Below are 7,667 nucleotides of genomic sequence, written 5' to 3'. Positions count from 1 at the left end.
ACTGTAAATGGTCTAAAGCAGAGTTTCTGTCTTGTCTCTAGTTTAGCAAGTTCTATCGATCTGCTTGGCAATACGTTTGGTGGACAATATTATTGCATTTAAAAAATAGATATTTATGGGATCAGTTGTAGATTTACAACAAAATTGAGAAGGCACTGAAATTTCCACTATACCCCCTGTGCCTACACATGTCTACCCTCTCTTACTATCAATGTTCCCCTTCAAAATGGTACATTTGTTACAATTTATAAACCTACAGTGACACTTCATTATTAAACAGAGTTTATGATTTACATTAAGGTTCACACTTGGTGTAAGTTCTATGGGTTTCATGAATGTATAATCACGTATCTACCATTATAGGATCACACAGAATAGTTTCACTACTCTATACTCTAAAAGTCCTCCGTGCTCTGCCTATTCATTCTTCCTTCCCCTTTAACTCCTGACAACTACTGATATTTTTAGTATCTCCATATATTGCTGTTGCCAGAATGTCATATAGTTGGAATCTTAAGGGAGGTTTTAGAGGTGAATCTTAACAGAATAGCTTTTTAGGTGTGGCATTCAATATGTTGATTCATTAAAATGTGTGTAAAGAGGTGTCAGGGTTATTTTCTGGTTAGTCTCATTTTAAATTATGTTATAGACTCTATAATATAGAGGATTGATCAGGACTGAGCTTGGTCTGTTCTGGGAAGGTCTGTAATGTGTCAACTCTTTGCTTGGTTAAGGAAAATAAAACTTTGTGATACATTAACTAGCTATAAATTGTTCAACTTATTTGGCTTTCTTCAATTATTTCGTCTCAGTTTTCCGTATCCTTTTGAAGAATTTTTCCTAGCTTTTTACTATTCTGCCTCACTTCTGAAGAACTTTAAATATTTTTTGCAAGTCAAGTCCACTGACAACAAGTTTCTACAGTGTTTCTTTGAGAGATTTTTTTCTTTTGCTTTTGAAGAGTAATTTTGCAGAATATACAGTGTGTCCATAAAGTCATGGTGTACTTTTGACCGGTCACAGGAAAGCAACAAAAGACGATAGAAATGTGAAATCACCAAATAAAAGGAAAACTCTTCCAGTTTCATACCTATTCAGTGCAGTTCGATGTGGGCTCACGCACAGATTTTTTAGGGCTCCTTAGGTAGCTATCCCGGATAGCCTCTACAGACTCGTCACTGACCAATGGCCTACCAGAACAGCGTTTTTCCACCAAACTGCTGGTTTCCTTCAACTGCTTATCCGATCGAGTAATGTTATTCCTATGTGGTGACGCTTCGTTATAAACGGGTCAATATTCATGTTTGCACTTTGGTCATGGATTGGAATTTAGGGAGCCACAGAACACAGTGAATTTTCCTCTGTACCGTCCACATCTCTACTGGCATGGCTGTGGGCTGCTCTGCTGTATACACAGTGTTATGTCATCATCTGCACATACACCCATGCTGCTACATCATCCTACAGAAACTGGGAGGATTTTTCTTTTATTTGGTGCAGATTTCACATTTCTATCGTCTTTTGTTGCTTTCCTGTGACCGGTCAAAAGTGCACCATGACTTTACAGACACACTGTAGAATTATGTTAGTGAGTCTTTTCTCTGAACATTTTAAATATTTCATTCCATTCTTTTTTGCTTATATAGTTTCTGAGGTTATAATTCTTATCTTGGCTTCCTTATAGATTCATCTTTTTGTATGTTTTTTTCTGAAATTTTTCTTTATTTTTGATTTTTTTGTACTTTGAATATGATATATCTTAGAGAAGTGTTTGTGTGTTTGTTTTGTTTTAAATTTATTGTTTTTGGTGATCTCTGATTTTACTGGATTAAGTGTCTGACATTAGTCTGGGAAAATTTTTAATCATTATTGCTGCAAAATTTTTTTCTGTTTTTCTTTCTCTTCTCTGTTTCTTCTCTTCAGTATTCTCATAACATGTTTGCTGCACCTCTTTTTTTCAGTTTTGGAAGTTTCTATTGAGATATACTCAAGCTGAGACATTCTTTTGACAGGTATGCCTGGCTATTAGAAAGCCAATTAGAATCATTTTTAAATTTTGTTATAGTACTTTTTATTTTAGCACTTCCTTTTTATTTTGTCTTAGATTATATTGCTCATCTCTTCTTTCATACTGTTGTGGATGAAAAAGGGGTGCTGTAATAAATCTAAGCAAAAGGAACTTCACAAGGTGAGCTGATCCCAAATTCTTAACTAACCATGAGTCATCACACCTCAGACCTACAACTTTCTTAGCAAAACTATACCTTTTTTTTTTTTTTTTTTCGTTTTTCTGAAGCTGGAAACAGGGAGAGACAGTCAGACAGACTCCCGCATGTGCCCGACCAGGATCCACCCGGCACGCCCACCATGGGGCGACGCTCTGCCCATCCTGGGCATCGCCATGTTGTGACCAGAGCCACTCTAGCGCCTGGGGCAGAGGCCACAGAGCCATCCCCAGCGCCCAGGCCATGTTTGCTCCAATGGAGCTTTGGCTGCAGGAGGGGAAGAGAGAGACAGAGAGGAAAGTGCGGCGGAGGGGTGGAGAAGCAAATGGGCGCTTCTCCTGTGTGCCCTGGCCGGGAATCGAACCCGGATCCTCCGCACGCTAGGCCGACGCTCTACCGCTGAGCCAACCGGCCAGGGCAAAACTATACCTTTTAATTTAGCAAGCCCTGTCCATTGTTTCTGTGCATCTAGGTTAACACATCTTTGAAATACTTCTTTTTTAGGCTCCTTAGTAGTAGTGACCACCTTAAAGAAAGCACATAATCTTGTTGTTTTGTAATCTAATCTTTGCCTTGCTTTGTCATACCTTTATATAATCTTCCTTATATTTCACTTTTTAATTCTAAGTGCATAAAACAAACGTAAAAACTGACATTCTGAAAACATTTTTCTCAGTTAATTGAGATCTTGATTTCAGCCATATCTTCTTTTTTCTCAAAAGAACTGTTATAAAAATTCTCTGTTTATTTAGATGTTCTTTCATGGACTGTATCTACTTTATCTATTAAAGCCTTATCACATTAATCATAGCTGTTTTAAATTGCTAGTCTGATAATTTCAACATCTCTATTATAACTGAATCTGCTTCTGAAGTCTGTTCTGTCTCTTTAAACTGTATTTTTTGTCTTTCAATATGCCTTGTAAGTTTTTGCTGATAGCCAGATATGATATAATAGGTAAAAGGAACTGTTGTAAATGGGTTTTTAATAATGTAGTGGTAAGGTGTGTGAGAAGAAGAAGCCATCTATAGTTCTATGATTAGGTGTCAGTATTTTAGTGAACCTCTGTATCTGAACTATAAATTTTATATTACATCTCAGCAGCACCTCCTTTAGGTAGGACAGGATAGCTACTGTGTAGTATGGGCTGAAATTGGATAAATTCCTTCACCCATATGAAAGGTTAGAGGAGGTTGGTGTTGAGAATTTTACTACTCTCAAAGTGGTTAGGTTTGATAAACCCCAATAAGTTAGCTCCTTATTAAATAGCTTTTTTCCCCCTGAATGTAAGCTTTTAAAAGAACATATTATTCTAGAATATTTTATTTATTTTTTGTGACAGAGATAGAGAGACAGATAGGGACAGACAGATAGGAAGGGAGAGAAATGAGATGCATCAGTTCTTTGTTGTAGCACCTTAATTGTTCATTGATTGCTTTCTCTTATGTGCCTGAACCAGGGGGCTACAGCAGACCGGGTGACCCTTTGTTCAAACCAGCAATCTTTGGCTCAAGCTGGTGAGCCTTGCTCAAACCAGATTAGCTCATGCTCAGGCTAGCGACCTTGGGGTTTTGAACCTGGATCTTCCTCATCCCAATCTGACACTCTATTCACTGTGCCACTACCTGGTCAGGCTATTCTAATATATTTTAAACTGGTTACCTTTTCCTTTGTTCTGCCAGTAGTAGAAAGAGTTTCTTCTCAAATATTCACTGTGAGTACCTGCTCAAGTTTCTAATGGTAAATGCCACAAAATTGTAGATACTTCCTTGTGACTGGGTTCCCCTATATTAATAATCAAATGTGTCTAGGCTGAGTCTCCAGTAATTCATTAAATAAAGTTTCCTTAACCCATCATAGTTTCTCATTGAGGATTCTGTTCATGTGTTTCTCCTCTGATAAGATTGATTAATTAATTAATTTATTTATTTATTTTTCATTAAATTCGTCAGGTTGACACTGGTTAACATAGTTGTACAGGTTTTAGTTGCCTAATTACACAACACATCTCAGCATACTGTATTGTATGTTCATTCACCCCCTCCCAGATCAAGTCTTTGTCTGTCACCATTTATCCCATGGCAGTCTCCTCCACCTATTAATTCCAAGTATTTACTTTATTTTCTGTCCAATTTTGAAGACAGTGGTTTCCCTTGTAACCTCATTTCTTTTCTGAATCTATGAATTGCTGATTTTTTAGTTTATTCTGCTCTTTGCTTATTATTAAGATGAATTGGTGATTTCTAAGCTCATAAAGCCAGTTCTGTTTTCTCTTTTCTTTTTTTTTTTACATTTTGTAGAATAAAAAAATTAAATATGCACATTTTATGCAATTATAATAAATTTAACACAATTTTATATTTAGGAATTGAGTAAATATTACCATATGCACCATTAAATTTTAAATTGTTAATAATTAATATGTTTAAAATTTCCTTATGGTTTCTTTCTTTACCCTCACTCTAATCAGGATTTTCCACCCTAGTTTAACCTCCCATTAAGCTAAGAAAAAATATATAAAAATGTTATGACAACAGAACCCACCTTCTTTATAGTATTCTCTTACTGTCTTCATTTAATTTTTATTGTTTTTGTTATTCACTATTTCTACAAATATTTAAATATTGTATGTATCAAGTAGTTCACTAGTATTAGAGCATACAATGGTGAGAGAAATAAAGACATTTGTCACCCTTAGGGGCTTCACAGGCTGTTCAAGATACTTGATTGTCTATTATTTCACAGCTAGTCATTTATGTGCAATAAAGGTCTGTGATGCATTTTCTTTGTGTCCTCTAAAATGTTTTAGGTGACAGTCTATGCTTTAGCTATAGTTATTGTCACACTTGATCCACTAAAGAATCGAGGAGACTTCTTCCTTCCATTTGCACTAACGGATGTTTTATACCCTCATAATATATATTAGGGATTCTGACTTATTTGAAATTTTAATTCAACTAAATGATTTTACTGAGAACTTTCATATGTAACAAATATAAGATAGATGATCTATGCTCTTAAATTCCTTACACATTAGTTATTACGAAGTTGGCAGTGGAGCTGTAATGTGGGAACAGAAGGGAGATAAGTGAAAAGTATCAAAAAAATCAAGAAGAGACAAGTGCATTAAAATAGGCATAAAATGATGTGGGAAAAACAAATAAAGAATCACATCTAATTAGAGAGATTAAAAAAGGTTTCTTTAGCTCTGCTTAGTTGGCTCAATCGTAGAGCGTCCAAGCAGTGTGTAGAAGTCTTGAGTTTGATTCCCAGTCAGGGCACAAAGGAGAAGTGACCATCTGCTTCTCCTCCTTTTACCCTCTCTCTCTCTACCTCTCTCTTTCTCTCTCACTCTCTCTTCTTTACCTTCCTACAGCCATGGCTTGAATGGTTCAAACAGTCTGGCCTCAGACACTAAAAATGGCTCCATGGTTTCTCCTCAGGCACTGAAACAGCTCCTTTCAGAGCAAGGAGCAGCAGCCCCAGATGGGACTTTTAGTGGGCTTGCAGGGTGGGTCCTAGTCAGGGCTCATGCGGGAGTCTATCTCTGCCTTCCCACTTCTAACTTAATAAAATTTTTTTAAGTTTCATTAAAGAGATGGTGAGATAGAATTATAGAATTTTAAAATATGAAATTCAAGGTGGATATAGAAAATGTTTCATAAAGATGGAGTATAATCATAGATGAATCAAAAGCATGAGTCAGTAAGCATCCCAGAATGACTATAGAATGATAATTTATTGATGGTCTATCAGATTAGACAATAAAAGCTTAAGAAAGGTAATTTGAGCCCTGGCCGGTTGGCTCAGCGGTAGAGTGTCGGCCTGCTGTGCGGGAGACCCGGGTTCGATTCCCGGCCAGGGCACATAGGAGAAGCGCCCATTTGCTTCTCCACCCCCCCCCTTTTCTCTCTGTCTCTCTCTTCCCCTCCCGCAGCCAAGGCTCCATTGGAGCAAAGATGGCCCGGGTGCTGGGGATGGCTCCTTGGCCTCTGCCCCAGGCGCTAGAGTGGCTCTGATCGCAGCAGAGCGACGCCCAGGATGGGCAGAGCATTGCCCCCTGGTGGGCATGCAGGGTGGAGCCTGGTTGGGCGCATGCGGGAGTCTGTCTGACTGTCTCTCCCCGTTTCCAGCTTCAGAAAAACACCAAAAAAATACAAAAAAAGAAAAAAGAAAAAAAAAGTAATTTGAAACAAAATGATGAGTTTCTAATGCAAAGCTGAGTAGTTTCAAGTTAATGTGATAGTTAGAGAGGAGCAATAGATCTGTTTTAATAAGAAAATAAAATATATAAAGCTTTACTGAAAGAAAAAAATTCTGAAGCAACAGTAGAATAATTTGGATTTGAAAAGGCTGAAAGGGTAAAGACCAGATAAGTAGGCCTTATAAAAGCACACAATTAAGTTCATCAAGCCTGAAGTTAAGCAGTGACAGAGAAAACAGATGGAAATAAATGAATAAAAGCTATTCCATGGAAGCTAAAATTAATATAATTCAGCAAATCATTGGCCATAGATAATGGGAGAGAGGGAGGAATCAAAAATGATATACAGATTTCAAGCCTGAATTGAACTGTTAGAATAAATTAAATGTCAGAAAAATAAATTGTCTTGAGCAAGAAAATGAGGAATGCTTCAATGATGCAGTTAGCTTTGTGGTCTCCTGTTCTAGAGAGATATTAGGACTGAAGATATGTATTTAAGCATCATTCACATAAAAGTAATAGTTAAATCTATGGAAGTAGAGGTGACATCAGAGAAATGGTGCCGTGAGGACCGCGACCAACAAATCTTCCCAAAATTTCAACAAGTTCATCAACCAGAGACAGAAAAATCTATCCTTGGAGCATCCGGGAGTTCCACACACTGAAGGCAAAGGTAGGATCGAGCGAAAAATTGACTAAATATATAATCAACCCTGAAGGAAATAAGTCAGACAAAGGAACACTCTGCCTTCCTCACTAACCTGAGCAAAGGCTGCTTTCACTTGGAACTGAGAGTAGGGGGGAGACTAAGGGTGTGGAGGAAGCTAGGTTGCGGCACGGACATTCATTCAAGACGAGGAAAGAGTGTGCCTGTGGTGAATCAGCCCACGCGAGCAAACGCCCGCGCCGTGAGCAAACACGTGTGCCGTGAGCAGCAGCTGCCAGCGGTGCATGGGGAGTGCACCAAAGTGAACTTCCCTATGCTCGAACTTCTCTAGGTGGGTGGGGCACCTGACCCAGCCATTCAAGCTAACAATCGAGTGTTGGGGGAGGGGCACGCGGGCAGCTTGCAGTCCTGTCTGGAGAAGATCGGTGGATCCAATCACTGAAATTAGCTTAACCCACAGGCTGCTCACCTCTCAAATGACCTACGCAGCTCTAATTGACAAGATCTCTCTCAGTTCAGCAATCCAAGACAAGAGGCAAGATATTCATTACTGCCTCTTGCTAAAGGGGTG

General features: G+C 38.3%; 1 non-coding gene across 1 annotated transcript; it reads left to right on the top strand.

Moving 5' to 3' along the window:
• The first annotated feature begins 6,015 nt into the window (after positions 1-6,015).
• On the top strand, positions 6,016-6,091 carry TRNAS-GCU (transfer RNA serine (anticodon GCU)). The gene has a single exon. It is a non-coding gene; the product is annotated as a tRNA-Ser (tRNA).
• The last annotated feature ends 1,576 nt before the right edge of the window (positions 6,092-7,667 follow it).

The sequence above is a fragment of the Saccopteryx leptura genome, chromosome X (genome assembly GCF_036850995.1).
Source record: "Saccopteryx leptura isolate mSacLep1 chromosome X, mSacLep1_pri_phased_curated, whole genome shotgun sequence".
NCBI classification, from domain to species: domain Eukaryota; kingdom Metazoa; phylum Chordata; class Mammalia; order Chiroptera; family Emballonuridae; genus Saccopteryx; species Saccopteryx leptura.
Note: the sequence above shows the minus strand (reverse complement) of the source record. Positions and strands in the feature narration are given on the sequence as shown.